This window comes from Dipodomys spectabilis, unplaced genomic scaffold, assembly GCF_019054845.1.
Source record: "Dipodomys spectabilis isolate Male_0828 unplaced genomic scaffold, ASM1905484v1 ptg000806l, whole genome shotgun sequence".
Classification (NCBI taxonomy): domain Eukaryota; kingdom Metazoa; phylum Chordata; class Mammalia; order Rodentia; family Heteromyidae; genus Dipodomys; species Dipodomys spectabilis.
In genome coordinates this window covers 387739-407491 of record NW_024871483.1, presented here as the reverse complement: position 1 = coordinate 407491, position 19753 = coordinate 387739, and the positions used below count along the sequence as shown (strand labels likewise).

The 19753-nt window shown below is 40.4% G+C and overlaps 1 pseudogene; it reads left to right on the top strand.

The window, feature by feature from the left end:
- The window catches only part of LOC122102595, a 43710-nt pseudogene extending 39454 nt beyond the window's left edge, over positions 1-4256 (top strand).
- Positions 4257-19753: the final 15497 nt, after the last annotated feature.

The following is a 19753-nucleotide window of genomic DNA, read 5'->3' as shown; positions in this document are numbered from 1 at the left end:
TATTTTAGGAATACGTGAATGTGTGTTTTCCTTTCTTTTCTTGTCTTCTTTCTCTTTTTCTTTCATTCTTAATTATCTTTTTGTTTTTTGTCTAGCTCTACTGAACTTCTGATCTTTTCTTCTCACTTCCCTATCCTTTCCATCTTTTCCTCTTTGTTCTTCTTTATGTGACTTAACTCTTGTCCTGCACATCCTCAGATAAACCCATAGTTAACCAGTAGACCCTACCCCCCATTGTGTACACACTTAACCCACAAACTTATTACTCAATTCAAAACCTCTGAGACTTAAATTAATTAATAGCAGTACTACCTCTTTATACCTATATAATATTTTAAGCATTTTTTTAAAGTTTTCCACATCTCCTATATGTCCCTCCCTTTCTCTCAACATATTCATATTCCTCTATAAATAGATGGTCTTGTAATCTCTAAAATAACATTAATTTTTACGTTTCTATTTTTTTTCTGGTCTCTTTTCATTCCCCTTTCCCTTTCTTCTTTCTCTTTCTCTCTCTACTTGCATCCTACCCAACCTATTTCCTGCACTGTGATTAGGACATAGTTAACTCTCCCTGTGCCTCCCCACACCAATCTATTCCTATTTTTTACCCACATCTCTCCCTAACCCTAATAATTTCTGGTTTTCCGAATTCTTCTCTGCGGTTCGAAGTCCTTTAACATATAGTTGTTTGATGTCGAATAGATGTATCTGTTGAACTAGATTGTATCTGTAGACTATTGACTGTACAAATGCAAACTTTGGTTGATGGTTGCCTTAAGATAGTGTTCTAGCACAAAACTGGTGCTATCTTCATCTCAAATGGGCAGAGTAAGCCGGGAAAACACAAGAAAAATGGCAAATTCGGGTATCTCAATTCCCAATCCTGATAATCAGGGGTTAGAACAGATAATGAATAATCCAGAGGAGAGTTCCCAAACAGCTCTACAAACACTGCTGGCAAACATGATAAATGAAAAGTTTGACAATGTACAAAGGACTCTGTATGAGCGTGACAGGGAGAGAGAGGAGGCATCCCAGAAGTTTATACAGGAATATCATAAGCGTGAGGAAGCTACTCAAAAACTGATACAGGATTTGTGTGAACAACTTGAGAATACTCAAAGAGAAAGGGAGGAATGGCGTGAGCAGGCTGAGAACACTCAAAGAGATCTGCAGGAATCCCACGAACGGGAGGAAGTTAATCAAAGAGTAATACAGGAATTGAGAGACCAGGTAGAGAACACACAAAGATCACTAAAGGCATTCATGGAATCCATTAACAAAGAGCTGAAGGAAGTCAGGGAGACCACAAAGGGAATGCTGAATGGAACCCAACAGAAGGAATGGGAGCCCAAAGAAACCATAACCAATCAACTAAGTGATTTGAGGACAAACACTGAACACCAAATTAAGGAAGTAAACAAATTCATACAAGACCTAAAACAGAGCTTCAACAAAGAACTTGAAGCCATCAAAGCTGACCAACTAGAAGGAAAAGAGATAAAAAACAAAGTAGAGAGTCTTGACAGCAGGTTAGACCATGCAGAAGATCGAATCTCAGGGATTGAAGACAGCCTAGATATTACAGAGAAAGAACATACAACCATCCAAGACAAGTCCAAGAAATATGATAGATCTATCCAACACCTGGAAGACACCATCAGAAGGCCTAATCTAAGGATAATGGGTGTAGTGGAGCACCTAGAAACAGAAGTTAATGGCCTAGGAAATTTGTTTAACAGGATCCTAGCAGAGAACTTCCCAAACATGCAAAAAGATAGGCCTGTCCAGATACAAGAAGCCTTTAGAACCCCAAATAGACCAGACCAGAATAGGACATCCCACCGCCACATTATAATCCACACAGGATCAACTCAGAACAAGGAAAAGATCCTTAAAGCTGTCAGAGAGAAAAGGGTAATCACTTATAAAGGGAAACCAATTAGAATCACCTCAGATTTCTCAGCAGAGACAATCAAAGCAAGAAGAGCCTGGAACGATGGATGCCATGCCCTAAAAACAAACAACTATCAACCAAGAATACTGTACCCAGCTAAACTCTCCTTCATAACCGAAGGCCAAATAAAAACCTTCCATAGCAAAGAAAAATTGAAACAATACATCTCCACCAAACCAGCCCTACAAAAGATTCTTAAAGATGTCCTACACATAGAAAACCAACAAGACCGCAATAAAGGCCAAGAAACTGCACCCAAACTGAGAATCCAAGAACCATAGGAAGAACCCAGTTTTCGCAGCCCCCAAAAAGGTAGATAACATGGCAGGAACTCCCAAATACCTCTCAGTCCTATCTCTTAATGTTAACGGACTGAACTCTCCAATTAAGCGACATAGACTGTCTAGTTGGATTAAAAAACAAAACCCTTCTATCTGCTGCCTGCAGGAGTCACATCTTGCCCATAAAAACAAACACATTTTCAATGTGAAAGGCTGGAACAAAATCTACCAAGCAAACGGACCGCATAAACAGGCGGGAGTTGCAATCCTAATATCAGATAAAATAGACTTCAAATTAAAATTCGTGAAAAGAGATAAAGAAGGTCACTACACACTAATTAAAGGATCTCTCCTTCAGGAGGATATTACAATTCTAAATATCTATTCACCAAACAATGGAGCACCCAAATTTATCAAAGAAACACTACTTTCCCTCAAATCCCATATAGATCCAAAGACATTAATAGTTGGGGATTTTAACACACCACTCTCCCCACTAGATAGATCAACTCGGCAAAAACTCAACAGAGAAACCACAGATCTAAACAGCTGCATAGATCAACTAGACTTAACAGACATTAACCGAACATTTCACCCAGAAGCATCAGAATACAAGTTTTTCTCAGCAGCACATGGAACGTTTTCTAAAATAGACCACATTTTAGGCCACAAAGCAAACTTGTCTAAATTCAGAAACATTGAAGTTATACCTTGCATTCTCTCTGACCACAAGGGAATAAAATTAGAACTCAACACCAAAAGCCACCAAAGAAAGTCCGGTATCACATGGAGGCTGAACAACACACTGCTTAATCATGAGTGGGTCATGGAAGAGATTAGAAAGGAAATTCAAATGTTCATGCTATTCAACAAAAATGAACACACAAATTACCAGCTCCTCTGGGACACAGCAAAGGCAGTACTCAGAGGCAAGTTTATAGCTCTGAGCTCCTACATCAACAAATTGGAGAGATCTGAAACTAGCAATTTAATGACGCATCTAAACCTCCTTGAAAAAGAGCAGCAAGATAAACCCCAATCCAGTAGACGGAAAGAAATAATCAAAATTAAATCAGAATTAAATGAATTAGAATCCAAAAAAACTATAGAAAGAATCAACAAAACAAAGAGTTGGTTCTTCGAAAAACTTAACAAAATTGACAGACCCTTAGCAAATCTTATCAGAAAAAGAAAAGAACACACCCAAATTAATAAACTCATAGATGAGAATGGAAACATCACCACGGAAACAACCAAGATTCAGAACATTATAAGGGAATACTTCTCAAAACTGTATGCTAATAAGTTTGAGAACTTGACAGAAATGGACCTCTTCCTAGCAAATATTGACATGCCAAAACTAAACCAAGATGAGTTAAACTATCTTAACAGGCCCATATCAAGCATTGAAATAGAAACAGCAATAAGAGACCTCCCAGCTAAGAAAAGTCCAGGACCAGATGGTTTTACAGCGGAATTTTACAAGGTCTTCAAAGCAGAGCTCACACCAATTCTCCTCCAACTCTTCAATGAAATTGAAAGAGAAAGCTCACTACCGAACACATTCTATGAAGCCATCATAACCCTCATCCCAAAACCAGGCAGGGACTCATCAAAGAAAGAGAACTATAGACCCATTTCTTTGATGAACATTGATGCAAAACTTCTCAACAAAATTTTGGCCAAACGACTTCAACAATTCATCCAAAAAATCATACACCACGATCAAACAGGATTCATTTCAGGGATGCAAAGCTGGTTCAATATACGCAAATCAATTAATATTATTCATCACATCAACAGGAGCAAGAATAAGAACCACATGGTTATCTCAATAGACGCAGAAAAAGCATTCGACAAGATCCAACACCCCTTTATGATGAAGGTTTTGGAAAAATTAGGAATCCATGGAACATTCCTCAGTACAATAAAGGCTGTATATGACAAACCTACAGCCAGCATTATACTCAATGGTGAAAAACTAAAGCCATTTCCTCTTAACTCAGGAACAAGACAAGGATGCCCACTCTCTCCACTTCTCTTCAATCTAGTGTTAGAATGCCTAGCTACAGCAATAAGACAAGATGCAGACATAAAGGGGATCCAAATAGGGAAAGAAGAAATAAAACTCTCCCTCTTTGCAGATGACATGATCTTGTATTTAAAGAATCCCATAGACTCCACTCCCAAATTACTTAAGCTGATTCAAAACTTTGGCAAAGTAGCAGGTTATAAAATTAACCCCCCAAAATCCATGGCTTTTTCTGTATGCCAACAATGAGAAAAGTGTGGCTGAAATTAGGAAAGCAACTCCATTTGTAATAGCCCCACAAAAAATAAAATACCTAGGAATTAACTTAACTAAAGAAGTGAAGGACCTCTATGATGAAAACTTTAAAATCTTGAAAAAGGAAATCAACTCAGAACTTAAAAAATGGCAAAACCTCCCATGCTCCTGGATTGGAAAGATTAACATTGTGAAAATGGCAATACTTCCCAAGGCTATCTACAAATTCAACGCAATACCTATTAAAAGTCCACCCTCATTCTTCAAGGAAATAGAAGAGGCAATCCAACAATTCATATGGAACAATAAAAGACCCCGAATAGTAAAAACGCTCCTCAACGGAAAGAACACTGCTGGAGGAATATCAATACCAAATTTCAAACTCTACTATAAAGCCATAGTAATCAAAACAGCTTGGTATTGGCATAAGAACAGACCTCAGGACCAATGGAATAGAATTGAAAACCCAGAAATAAACCTACAGACCTATAGCCATCTAATCTTCGATAAGGGAGCTAAAACAATAGAATGGAAGACAGACAGCCTCTTCAGTAAATGGTGCTGGCAAAACTGGTTAACTACATGTAGAAAACTAAAGCTAGATCCTTATATATCACCCTGCACCAGAATCAACTCCAAATGGATCAAAGACCTTGAACTCAAAGCAGACACTCTGAAAACATTACAGGATGGAATAGGAGAAACCCTGGGTCTCCTCGGCTCAGGCCGAAATTTTCTGAATAGAGACCCGGAAACACAACAAATCAAAGAAAGGTTGGACAAATGGGATTGTATAAGGTTGCAGAGCTTCTGCAGGGCAAATGACATAGCTAGCAAGATCAATAGAAAGCCCACGGATTGGGAGAAGATCTTTACTAGCCATACAACGGACAAGGGTCTCATACCTAAAATATACTTGGAACTCAAAAAATTAAACCACCCAACAACAAATCCTCAAAGAAACAACTGCCCAATAAGTAAGTGGGCGAAAGACCTAAAGAGAAGCTTCTCTGAAGAAGAAAGAAGGATGGCCAATAGACACATGAAGAAATGTTCAACATCCCTAGCCATAAAAGAAATGCAAATCAAAACAACATTGAGATATCACCTCACTCCAGTTAGAACAGCAAAAATCAAGAACTCTAACAACAACAGATGCTGGAGGGGATGTGGACAGAAAGGAACCTTACTTCATTGTTGGTGGGAATGTAAACTTGTTCAACCACTTTGGAAAGCAGTATGGAGGTTCCTCAAAAGACTCCATATAGAGCTCCCCAATGACCCAGCAATCCCACTTTTGGGCATTTACCCAAATGACCACAAACAAGGCCACACTAAAGCTACCAGCACAACTATGTTTATTGCAGCATTATTTACCATAGCTAAGATATGGAACCAACCCAGATGCCCCTCAGTAGATGAATGGATCAAGAAGATGTGGTATATATACACAATGGAATTCTATGCCTCCATCAGAAAGAATGACATTGCCCCATTTGTTAGGAAATGGAAAGGCTTGGAAAAAATTATATTAAGTGAAGTAAGCCAGGCCCAAAGAAACATAGGTCCCATGGTTTCCCTTATTTGCAATATCTAGTATAGGTATGAGTCAAGCGGAAAAAGTCAGAGAATGTGATGTTAGGAAAACGAACCCTCAAATATGTATTTTAATGTTTTTGTTTCATTCATGCATGTGTTTCTAACGCATTTATAATATTATTTCTTTGTTGCTTTGTATGTCCCTCCCCCACAGTGTAACCCCCGCTTTCACTATATTTGATGTCAGTATAACATGTGGAGGAGACGGGGACAAACAAGTCGTTTAAGGATTCAGGTGGACCTGTTGCAACAATGAGAAGTACAAAATGTCATGTCAAAACCAGCTTTACAAAGTCGGTGGGGGGGAGGGAGGGGGGGTATGATTGGGTGGGGGGGAGGGGGGAGGCTGGGAAGGGAGGTGAAGGGTAAACAAAGGAGGAGGCTGCAATGCTTGGTAAGAAATGTATGCATTTTCCTGCCCATGTAATTGTAACCCCTCTGTACAGTATGTTTTCAAATAAAATAAAAAAAAAAGAAGGACTGAGGCCAAGCTGTGATGGAGGCCCCACCTAGCATATCTACCAGTATTTGACTAAGAATATTTTTGTTTTCTCTTAAGTACTTATTTATGAGCCTTTTCTGGTGGCTTTGGATTATTACTTTACACTCTTGACGAAGTAGTTCTTGTTTCACAATTAATGACTCTTGCCTCACCCCTCAGAAAACTCTTGTTGATAATTTTATGAGTAGATCACCATATATTTCTTAGGCATGGCTTTTGTTTCCTCCTAGCCAGAGCTCTGCACTAATTGCAACACAAGCCAACATTGAGGTGACTCCTATAGACAGGGTGATTATTTTGTCCAAATGCTAAGTGCAGCATCTCACTTATTCTCATGTACCTTGGTAACTATATCAAATACTTAATAGAGTCCTTGACTAGTATGATAACCAAAGCTCTGGGTGAAGATGAAACTCAATGGTAGAGTACATCCCTGGCATGCACAAGACTCTCTGTTCAGTCCCCAGCACCAAAAGGAGGAAAGGTAACAAATGTTAAAAAAGTGGTGTTGAAATTAGGAAAGCAACTCCATTTGTAATAACCCCACAAAAAAATAAAATACCTAGGAATTAACTTAACCAAAGAAGTGAAGGACCTCTATGACGAAAACTTTAAAAACGAAAAATGAAATGAAAACAGAACTTAGAAAATGGGAAAAACTCCCATGCTCCTGGATTGGAAAGATTAACATCGTGAAAAGGGCAATACTTCCCAAGGCTATCTACAAATTCAATGTGATACTTATCAACATTCCAACCTCATTCTTCAAGGAAATAGAAGAGGCAATCCAAAAATTCATATGAAACAATAAAAGACCCCGAATAGCAAAAACGCTCCTCAACGGAAAGAACACTGCTGGAGGAATATCAATACCAAATTTCAAACTCTACTATAAAGCCATAGTATTCAAAACAGCTTGGTATTGGCACAAGAACAGACCTCAGGACCAATGGAATTGAATTGAAAACCCAGAAATGAACCTACAGACCTATAGCCATCTAATCTTTGATAAGGGATCTAAAAAAATAGAAGAGAAAGAAGACAGCCTCTTCAGTATATGGTGCTGGCAAAACTGGTTAACTACTTGTAGAAAACTAAAGCTAGAACGTTATCTATCACCCTGCACCAGAATCCACTCCAAATTGATCAAAGACCTCGGAGTCAAACCAGACACTCTGAAAACATTACAGGATGGAATAGGAGAAACCCTAGGTCTCCTTGGTGCTGCCCGAAATTTTCTTAATAGAGACCCAGAAACACAAGAAATCAAAGAAATGTTGGACAAATGGGATTGCATGAAGTTGCAGAGCTTCTGCATGGCAAAGGACATAGCTAGCAAGATCACTAGAAAGCCCACGGATTGGGAGAAGATCTTCAGTAGTCATACAACGGACAAGGGTCTCATATCTAAAATATACTTGGAACTCAAACAATTAAACCACCCAACAACAAATCCTCAAAGAAACACTGCCCATTAAATAAGTGGACTAAAGACTTAAAGACAAACTTCTTTGAAGAAGAAAGAAGGATGGCCAATAGACACATGAAGAAATGCTCAACCTCCCTAGCCATAAAAGAAATGCAAATAAAAACAACATTGAGATACCACCTCACACCAGTTAGAATGGCAAAAATCAAGAACTCTAATAACAACAGTTGCTGGAGGGGATGTGGACAGAAGGGAACCTTACTTCATTGTTGGTGGGAGTGTAAACTTGTTCAAACACTTTGGAAAGTAGTATGGAGGTTCCTCAAAAGACTCCATATAGAGCTCCCCTATGACCCAGCAATCCCACTTTTGGGCATTTACCCAAATGTTTACAAACAAGACCACACTAATGCTACCAGCACAACTATGTTTATTGCAGCATTATTTACCATAGCTAAGATCTTTAACCAACCCAAATGCCCCTCAGTAGATGAATGGATCAAGAAAATGTGGTATATACCCAATGGAATTCTATGACTCCATCAGAAAGAATGACATTGCCCCATCTGTTAGGAAATGGAAAGACTCAGAAAAATTATATTAAGTGAAGTAAGCCAAGCCCAAAGAAACATAGGTCCCATGATTTCCCTTATTTGCAATATCTAGTATATGTATGAGTCAAGCAGAAAAGGTCAGATAAGGTGATGTTAGGAAAATGAACCCTAAGATATGTATTTTATATGTTTTTTTTCTTTCATGCATTTGTTTCTAACGCAATTATAAGATTATTTCTTTGTTGCTTTGTATGTCCCTCCCCCACAGTATAACCCCTGCTTTCACTATATTTGATGTCGGTATAATTTGTGGAGGGGAAGGGGATAAACAAGTAGTTCAATAAGGATACAGGTGGACCTGTTGTAACAATGGGAAGTACAAGTTGTCATGTCGAAAACGAACTTTACAACTTGCGGGGGGGCGGGGAGGATTGGGTGGGGAGGCAGGGAGGATGGGAAAGGATGAGAAGGGTAAACAAAGGAGGAGGCTACAATTCTTGATAAGAAATGTACTCACTGTCTTGCCCATGTAATTGTAACCACTCTGTATAGTATTTTCCCATTAAATAAAATTAATTTTTGCAGCAAGAAAAAACATAAAATAAAAATAAATTGTAAAAAAATAAAAAATCAACAACAACAACAAAAAAAACAAATGTTAGGCTCAGAAGACAAAATATTAGGACTCATGGAAAAACACACAGATTGGCACTGAAGAGTTGTGTCATGAGGGAATACTGGTAGAATGTTAGTAGGGGGAAAGAAGAGAGCCCCTTGATGAATGTACCCTTTTAGAAAGCAGAGGTAGGAACAGGGAATGAACCTCTCGTAGTCATCCTAGGCCATGGAAGGAAGAAGCCCTGACATGTATGTTGCTCTAATGGGACCAGAGTCTAAAGTGGCACCACCATACCAGGCCACGGCCCAACAAGAACAGGTTTGTCAGAAGAACCTTCTTGCACTGAAGAGATTTCTTTTGACCACTTTGGCCTTGTTAATCATATTTCCTTACGCTGTTTCCTTTTTCCTTCCACCTTGTCATACCTATAGCAGATCCTGTCCAGGAGACCCATTCTCTCTAATCTCATTCTCAAAAAGTCTCCCAGTTTAGAGCTGTACATATCCTAGACCAAAAATTAGGGGGTGGTTATTCTGTCAGACATAGAATGAAACTAAAAGGTATCTTTGAAGTAGACTTTGACAAGGTTCTCATATGGACAGTGTTTTGTTGATAAGTCCTGGAATTGCGACCTGCTTTAGATCTAATTCTGAGATGATAGTGGAAGACAACTGGTGATAGGACTTCATGGACCGCTGTGATTTCAAAACCTCGGCAGGTACATCCCCATTCATGGATGTGCTCTCAGCCAACATACATATGTCTGTTACAGGAGTGATGACTGTGAAAAGGAATTTATTGGCGACAGAGGAGACCAGCCTTTAGACAAGTTGTTGCCTTTCAGTGTGAGGCAGACAAAGAGTGCCTATAGATTCAGAGTAATTTCAGGAAGCTTCCTCCAAGTCTTGTTATCACAAAATCATCTGAGAATAACTTTAAACCCAGAGGTGAGAGACATGTGCTTTGTGCTTTTGCACCACTGCTTTGCTGCGTGGCTCTTTATGCTCTTCTGAAACCTCCTTCTGAGCTGATCCACAATGTTCCCAGGAGGTGGGAAGCAGAGGGGACTTGGCAGCTAGGCTGCTAATCACTCTGGCCACACTGACTTGGGCTGGGCATGTGCTGGGCATCTGCTGCATTCTAGTGGTATGTGCCCAGTGGGAAATTTTGCTCTTTCTAAGAGCAATTCCTCTGTCCTTGGGCCATCTCCCAGGTCAGGATGTCTTTATCTGCAGAGGCTGAAGCTTTGCCATAGCTCTCATCTTGACAGGTGTCTTTCTGTTTTTCAATTTTCTCTTCCTTCCTTCCTTGCTTCCTTGCTTCCTTGCTTGTTTCCTTTCTTCCTTCCTTCCTTCCTTCCTTCCTTCCTTCCTTCCTTCCTTCCTTCCTTCCTTCCTTCCTTCCTTTCTTTCTTTCTTTCTTTCTTTCTTTCTTTCTTTCTTTCTTTCTTTCTTTCTTTCTTTCTTTCTTTCTTTCTTTCTTTCTTTCTTTCTTTCTTTCTCTCTCTTTTTCTTTCTTTCCTCTCTCTTTCTCTTTCTTTCTTTATTCTTTGTTTGTTTGTTTCTTTTTTTTTTGTTTTGTTGGTCATTGGTCTTGAACTCTAGGCCTAGAAACTGTCTCTTAGCTCTTCGGCTCAAGGCTAGCTCTCTATCACTTGAGCCATAGTGCCACTGCTAGTTTTCTGGTGGTTTATTGGAGATAAGTATCTTAAGGGCTTTCCTGTACAGGCTGGATTTTAACTGTCATACTTAGATCTCTGCCTCCTGAGTAGCTAGGTTCACAGTCATGGGCCACTGGTGCCCAGCTTGACAGCTTTCTTATTTGTGCAAGATAACAATGGCTATGTTGTGTTCTGTGAGGAGTTTCCCTATCATCCTACAACACTGATGGTCTTAGTGATGTGGCAGAGCACACAGCAATGGAGCTTTCTATGCATGCACATTGACTAGTATCTGAAAAGCCAGCTTGCAAAGGCCAGGAAAGCTCTACAATTGCATACATCTCAATTTGCACTGGGCATAACCAAATATTAAGTTCTAGTGTTGGTGGTTTTCCTTTGTATACAGTTTAAGCAGGTTGTTTCCAGATGTCTATCATTTAACTCAATTGACTCAATTAACTTATCTGCTCTTTCTATGGGTCTGACATAAATGTCTGCCAATAACTGATTTTAAGTCTAAGTGAAATCCAGCAAGTGCTCAGGCATGGTGACTAAGAGTGCTATATAGATAATGTACAGCTGCATAGTACTTGTGCTGCACACTTCTCATAACTTCACCAAATTCTAAATATTTCTTTTTTTTTTCTTTTTTTTTTTGTCGGTCGTGGGGCTTGAACTCTGGGCTTGGGCGCTGTCCCTCAGCTCTTCAGCTCAAGGCGAGCGCTCTACCACTTGAGCTACAGCGCCACTTCCTCTAAATATTTCTTATAGAGAGGAAAGAAGCCATACTTTTATGGCTTCTTTGCATAGGTATTTGAATCCATCTAATGAGCACATCTTATATTTGTTCGCTTTTTTTTTATAGTATTGTTGTTTGATTGGACTCAAAGACTTATACATGCTAGGCATGCACTCTACCACACCTCCAGCCCCCTTCTTGCTTTCAGTATTTAAAGTAATTTTTGGGCATTGAGCCCATACACTTCCCTCAGAGCTGGGATTGCAGGCATGAACCACCTAGACAGAAGTATTTCTTGAGATAAGGTCTTCTTGTTAACACTTTGCCTAGACTAGCCTGGGACCTCAGTCTTGCTCATCTCTATTATTCCCCAGAATAACATGCCTATGGTTTGGAATGCTATAATCCCATTATTATTCTGGGTTCTCTAATTGGAGTTTTGTGATGTAGTACTAGAAGGCACTGCCTTATTACTTGACTTGAAATTATAAACCTTAATCAGTGGATATAATTCTGCTCTAGACTTTCAAAACCTCATATCAATGTGTGGACACTGCTTATTGTTAAACCATAGTTCAGGATATGTTGCATGACTTTAAGCCTCACTTTTTACACACACATGCACACACACACACACACACACACACACACAAAGACACACACACGATTGTCTTCTGTGGTGACTTTGTACATCTTATGTGAGACCACCTCTCCTGTGCAGCTTGGAGTTTCTCTCACTAATCTTGCTGCTCTCCATCCTATTCCCTCCTCCACTGTCAAGTCTCTGACCTTGACAGTGGCTGAGGCTTGTAGAACTGGGGTTAGAAAAAGAAAAATGATAGATACAGATAGTTAAACAGAAACCGCATCTCTTGCACTTTTAGGTGATTTTCGATGCATGTTTTCATCAGATCCTCACTTCTACTTTTTCTACCAGCGTCCCACTGCCATGTTCTTCTCCTGGCTCCCACAGAAGGTTCAGCTGATATTATAGGAAACAGAAACATTGTGCTTCTGCAAAACCTGCATTATTGCTGCTTTGAGTGAATCTATTTTTGTCACGAGAATTTTTCTTAATGGAATATGGGAGAATCAGAAAAAATAATTATTTAAACAATTTCACTTAAACTTTTTCTTTCTTACTCAGTTTATTTAAATAAACTTTATTTGTCTAAATGGGACATTACACAAAACAATCTTTCTGTATATTTTTTTTGCTTATTTCTCTGGGGTCATGTCTCAATTTCTTAAACTTTTTGATGCTAAGATCCACATTGTGGCAAATATCCAAAATCGAAAGGAAGGGAAGTGAGAATGCAGATCAAATAACATCTTACATCATCCACTGTCTAGGGCTGCTATTTCAACTATTGGATTGATGATGGTCAGTTTGCAGATTAATTGTCATGAAATGGCCCTTACATCATTTATAAAACTGAGTAGCTTGGGTTCCATTTGTAGCATTGGTCTTTTGATGTCTGCAGACTATGTGTCTGAAGGATGCAAAAGCAAGCTCCTCTCCACAGAAGTGAGATCTCCTCTCATGATAGAGTGAGATAACGTGGGGAGTTTTCAAAGGAAGAGGCTATTACTCAGCAGTCCGATACTAGAGGATTTAGAGAGAGAGAGCAAAATAAACCCCAAAACTGCCCCTAGAACTTGACCTCTTCCCACTCAATCCTTCCTTCTTCAGATAATAAAGCTGAGTAAGCTGAGGAAGGCAGCACACTACTTCCTAATTCAGATCTTGTTGCCTGGTTTTCTGAGACAATTCCTACTCCCTTCTATGAGGGTCTGACTTATTATCTGACCTTGTCAAGTGTCTTCGCAGAAGGAATTCTGTCTTCATAAACTAATTTTGTGGCAAATCTTTAACTCAGTTCACCGATGATCCAGTGTGAACAAATAAAAATTGAGTATGCTGCATTGTGCACCTTTTAATCTTTGTGGGCTTTAATTGTAAGTTTTTAAAGTTATATATAAAAACCAGGAGCCTGTTAGTTCATGCCTGTAATCCTAGCTACTCAAGGAGCTGAAATCTGATGATTGCAGTTTGAAGCTAGCCCAGAAAATAAAGTCTATAAGACTCTTATCTCCAATAAACTACTCAGAAAAAGCTGGAAGTGTTGTTGGAACTCGGTAGAAGACTAACCTTGGAATTCTATTTCTCCATCAGAAAGAATGACATTGTCCCATGTGTTAGGAAATGGAAAGACTTGGAAAAAATTATATTAAGTGAAGTAAGGCAAGCCCAAAGAAATATAGGTCCCAAAGTTTCCCTTATTTGCAATAACTAGTATATGTCTAAGACAAACAGAAACTGTCAGACAAGTTGATGTTAGTTCAAATGAACTCCAAGATAAGGATTCAAATGTCTTTTTTTTTCTTTCTTGTGATTGTTTCCAACATATTTAAAAGATGATTTCTTTGTTGCTTTTTATGTACCTCCACCATGGTATAAGTCCTGCTTTCACTGTATTTGATGTTGATATAATTTGTGGAGGGGAAAGGAAAAAACAAATCGTTTAAATTGGGTTAGAGTTGGACCCATTGTAACAATGAGATGTACAAGACGTTATGTTGAAAAACAAACTTTACAACTTTGGTCGGGTGAGGGACTGGGGTGGGTGGGGTGGTGGTGGTAGGAGGGTGTGGGGGTAGAGAGGGGAAGGGATGGTATGGGGAAACAAAGGAGGAGGCAACAATGCTTGATAAGAAATGTACTCATTATCTTGCCCATGTAATTGTAACTCCTCTGTATGGTAGTTTCACAATAAAAAAGAAGCTCAGAGACAGTGGCCAGGCCCTATGTTCAAGACCCATGGATAGCAAAGAAAACCCTATATATACTTAACAAAGTTGTACACATTTTTCTTTTTAGGTCCATCATGATCTCTTACAGCTACATATACTGCAGCTGGATTTTTGTAATTCATGAAACTACAGCTTTGTGGCCTGGGGAGGTCTCTCCTGACAAGTCATTTCTACAAAGCTTTGATGGGTCGCTGTGTTTTAACAAATTGAGTTTCTGTTCAACTCATATTTACAAATGAATTCACACATCATCATGGCACTCTTCCTCTGAGGAGGGCTGATGGTAAATTTAGCATGGATCTCTAAAACAGAGACATAACTTCATTTGACATTATTATCACACCAGGCAAAAATAGAAATTGCAGTTATAAAACAATGTATCAATCCTGTATCAATCCTGGTATTGATTTTCATCATAGACTTTGAAACCAGAATTTTTTATATATGTACAAATATATCATGGGAGAAGTATAGAATAGTGGACAGTTTTTGATTCTTATGTGTTTATGCACCACAGCTTTATCATTAAACCCCAGTGTGAACTTTTTAACAAGGCCTGTGCCATCTCATTTAGAATACTCAGATATTAGTGTAGCTTGCTCATTTAAAAGAATTAATTCTTGCAGTGTAAAAACATTACTAACCTTGGGGGCAAATGGCAAAGTTGAGATGAGGTCGGCCTCACCTAATGGACTATACCTCACACCAGTTGCTGGAATCTTCTTCTGCAAGCCCTGTACTCCTGTGTTCTTTATAAACTTCCCAACCTCCCTCCTTACAATATAATCTAGAGGGATACAGGTGGTTCACATCTGTATTCCTAGCTACTCAAATGTCTGAAATCCATCCAGACGATCTTGGCAAGCTCAATTAGAAAAGTCTGTTAAAGGCTGGGATGGTGGCTTCGTGGTAGAGCGCTTGACTTGCATGCCTGAGGCCCTCGGTTTGATTCCTTAGAACCACATAAGCAAAAAGAAAAAAAGCCAGAAATGGCGCTGTGGCCCAAGTGGTAGAACGCTAGCCTTGCGCTGAAGAGCTAGGGACAGTGCCCAGGCCCAGAGTTCAAGCCCTACGACCAGACCCTCTCCCCCAAAAAAGAAAAGTCTGTTAAAATTGAGCCTCCAAGTGCTTAGTGAAGATAGAACTGGAAGTGTGATTCAAATAGTCAAATGCCAGCCAACTAAACAGAAGATCTTGAGTTCAACCCTCAGGACTTGTGGTGGGGAGTTACATGGTGGGCAAGGGGAGATGCAGGACTATATTCCATCTTGATAGTGTTCAGAGGATGGGGAACTGGTAGGAAGTGTCTCAATGGCTGTTTTCAGTAAAGCCCTGGCTTAGAACTCTGTATATGAAAACTTGTAGTGTTCTTCAATGGTCAGACTCAAACTACATAAAAAGAATCACTTTGTATATATGTAGGTATAAGTTCATGCTTTCCTCTACTGTGTGAAATCAGAACAAGAAACCACCTCTGAAAACAGAATCAGCTGTATGGCAGGGGAGGAAGAAGCAGATTCCCTATATAGTATAGCATTAACCTCCCTGGAACTACAAAGCTTGTAAAAACAAACTCCAGCAAAGCATTGGCTGTGTTTTATGGCAATTTCTTGTCCCCTGCAAAGGCCACCTTCCCCCAAGCCTGCTTTGCTCTCCAATCTCCTGTGGCATTAGCATCCACCAACACATAATGGGATACAGGCATTGGGATGTTTGATGATGTTTCTTTCCAACCTCATGTCTTAAATTAGCCTAGCTCCATATCCCTAAGTTAATTTAGTCCAGTTTATAAGACCTTAGAAAATACCCGTTGTTTCCAGATTCAATGTGTAAAGTCTCCTAGCAGGGGCAGGTTATAACCCTTAATCAATAACAATTCAGTTACTACCAGACAATCTTGGTGCCAAGTTCACTCTGAATTTTCTCTTTCTTCAACACAAGAACGCCCTAAAGTCAGTATGATCCTTGGGTATTCAAAGAGAAAGTTGGAAATGCTACATATAATGGTCAGAGTGGCCAAGAGCCACTGTAAATACCCAAAGCACTTCTGGCTATGCCATCTACAACCGGTGGCAGCAGCCACCTCTGCGTGATATCCAGGCTGGAGGTAAGCTTTTACAACATGCAGCCAGTAGATCCACAGTCTACCTTTTCTGGGAGAAGGCTTTTTAACAAATCTTAGCTTTTATGATTTGCACGTTTTCTGTTTGGCAACTTGCAATCTAGAATAGATTTTTGTCATCTGCTCACACATGCAATGTTATTACTTGTTCCCCATTTATATTTTTTAATTTAGAAATTTAGTGAATACTTTCATTAAGAAGCCTAATATTGTAGCGGTAAAGGCCCAGCCATTGGAGTAGGAGCATCCATATTGCCTCTTTGTGATGTGGTTTGGGCCAAGGAAATCGCTTGGTTCCAAACACCCTATAACCACTTCGAACAGGATCCAGATGGCTGCTCTACTGTTATGTTTCCCAAGATTATGGGAGGCGCATCTGTGAGTACCTTGGTTAAAAAATTATTTTAGACAATTTCCTTTTTTTTTTTTTTGGGTCCGGTCGTGGGGCCTGAACTCTGGGCCTGGGCGCTGTCCCTCAGCTCTTCAGCTCAAGGCTAGTGCTCTACCACTTGAGCCACAGAGCCACTTCTGGCTTTTTTCTTTTTGCTTATGTGGTGCTGAGGAATCGAACCCAGGGCCTTGAGCATGCAAGGCAAGCACTCTACCACTGAGCCACCTTCCCAGCCGTATTTTAGACAATTTCTTAAGAATCTATGGTTTGGGTGTTGTTCTACACAGAGTACCCGGTGTGTTCTCTGAGGACATTTCATCAAATCTATTTGGTTCAGGTAGTGCTGTGAATCCTTCCCAGGAGGCCATTCCTCCTATGAGGAGCCTCCAGATCTGTATAAATCACACTGATACACAGTTTTCTATCAAGAATTGTTCTTTATCTTCACAAGCTAAAGGCTGCCCTTTTAAAGTGGCAGTGGGAGGCGATGCACCAGTTGCTCACACACACACCTGTAATACTAGCCTTTTGGGAGGCTGATACCAGAATTTCAGTTTGAAGCCAGTGTAGGCAGAGAAACCCAAGAGATTCTTATTTCATTTAGCCTGGAAAAAGCCACAAGTGGACCAGTGGCTGGAATGGTAAGAGTGCCAGCCTTGTACAAAGGTTAAGAGCCAAAGGACCTGACTTCAAGTCCTAGTATTCACAACCCCAACCCCGCACCTGTACCCATATACTTCCCAAAACAGACACACAAAAGCAATTAGGGAGCAAACTTACATAAATAAAAGAAGTGGGGAGAGGGGTTCAGTATAAATTTGTGGGTTTTTTTCACTATTTAAGTTAGCCCATTCATGATGAGAGAGTGTGTTTGCTTTTTCTCAATTACATATACCTGTTCCTTACTTCTAGAGAGAGACTGAGTTTGTAGAGAGGAGCATCCACAGAGATTGAACCCTGTTGAAGGGAGCGACTGGATGTCAGGTTGGATAGGGGGACAAGTGCAACTCCTCCAGCTCCATCACTGGGTGCCCAGAGTTTGACCTGGCCAATTGGCATGATGCTGTCTTCATACCCATCAGTGTGGTGAGTGCATGGAGGATGACTGTAGCTGAGAGAGTTGCAGAAGGAACTGACAGCCCACAGCTGGAGTAGCAGGACTTCCCTTTGGGGTTCATAACTAAGTTTACCTCTGTGTCACTGGGACCTACATCCTCATGCATAAACATCCAGGATCTGGGGGTATCATTTCCTTATGGAACCTACAATGAAGGGAGATAGACAGTACAATTTCAGGCAATCTTGGGAGCAATTAGAGTACAATGAAGAAGAAAATGTGTGTCTCCTCTCTGAAATTCCAGAGGGTAAGAGTAACTGAGGAGAGAAAACTGTCAGTCACTGCTGAGTGGGTAGTGTTGAGAAGGAAGGCACATTGGAGCTGGGAGTCGCCTGTGTAATCCTAACTATTTAGGATGCTGAGATGTGGATGATCATTATTCAGGGCCAACCCAGGCCAAAAAGTGGGTGACATCTCCTCTTAAGCTAGGGATGCATATCAGCTTCATTAAAATAGGAAGCCTAAAATAGGTGAGTCCAGGCCCTGGCATCTACCTGGATAGGAAGCAAGATCACAACTTAAAAATGACCAGCACAAAATTGGAGTATAGGTCACCTACCTACTAAGTACAAGACTCTGACTTCTAACACGAGTACCATGAACAAGTGTAAGCTTGGTGACCTCGTGTCCCAGTGAGATTCGCTGAGATGACTGTAGCATCTGTTGCTCTGTGGACTGCTGGCAAAGAGGAAGAGTCTGTTGACATTCAACAATCTATGCCTACAAAGACAGCAAATGCTGAGTGGAACCCTTCACGATGTCTAACCATGGAGGTATGGTGGGCACTTTTGTTCCTCAAAGGGAAAGAGAGCAGGAATCTGCAGGGCCAGATAGACTCCTGAGTGAGAGAAGGGTGGGCAGAAGTAGGCAATGGTGAGGTTGGCATAGGGTTTGTGTTAAGTGACTAATATGACTTCAATGGAAATGTTCTGGCTTTGATTAATACGTTTTATGACATGTGCATTGAGGGAGAGCTGGGACAGCCCAGAGAAACACTAATGTAAATTTTCCATAGGTTGAAACTTACTCTAAAGTCTAAGATTTTTTTGAAAAGTGAAATGTGGAGAAGTTGATAAAAGAGCACAGCCCCCCAGTACTGGCACTGTTCTTTGTAGATGTACCTGCCCTAGCCACCCTTCTACTGGTGGGTGCTTGTCCCCAAGGTGTCTCATGCCGCATTCCTTTGTACTGCTCAAGCCAGAATAGCTACTGTTGGGCAGGGAGGATCAGGAAACCTTGTTGCATTCATGTACCAATAGTGCCTCCTTCCCTTGGAGGTACAACACATTACAGAGCTCTGCAGCACCATGTCACTGCTATGAATTGGAATTTCCAACACTTGGGCTTTGCCTGCATTAGGTTCCCACACTTTTAGACCAGCCTTTGGGGGACTTTTGAGACCTGGAGCGCAAGACAGGGAGGCCTGCAGGCAGTACCTGTTCCCATCGGAGAAGTGAGTTTGCCACAAGGAGCTAACAGGCTGAGAACCTTGGGAATGAGCAGTGCAGGGTGGCCAAGACTTGGTACTCTCCACTAACATGCCAGGTATTCACTGATATTTATATGCTAGCCCTCTGTGTCCACCAAACCATTGCCACTTGGCATGTTGTTTGATAAGCCAGGAAGTGATTGGCCAGCAGCCAAGAATGAGCAGTGCTAATGGGTTCATATGGTTGAGT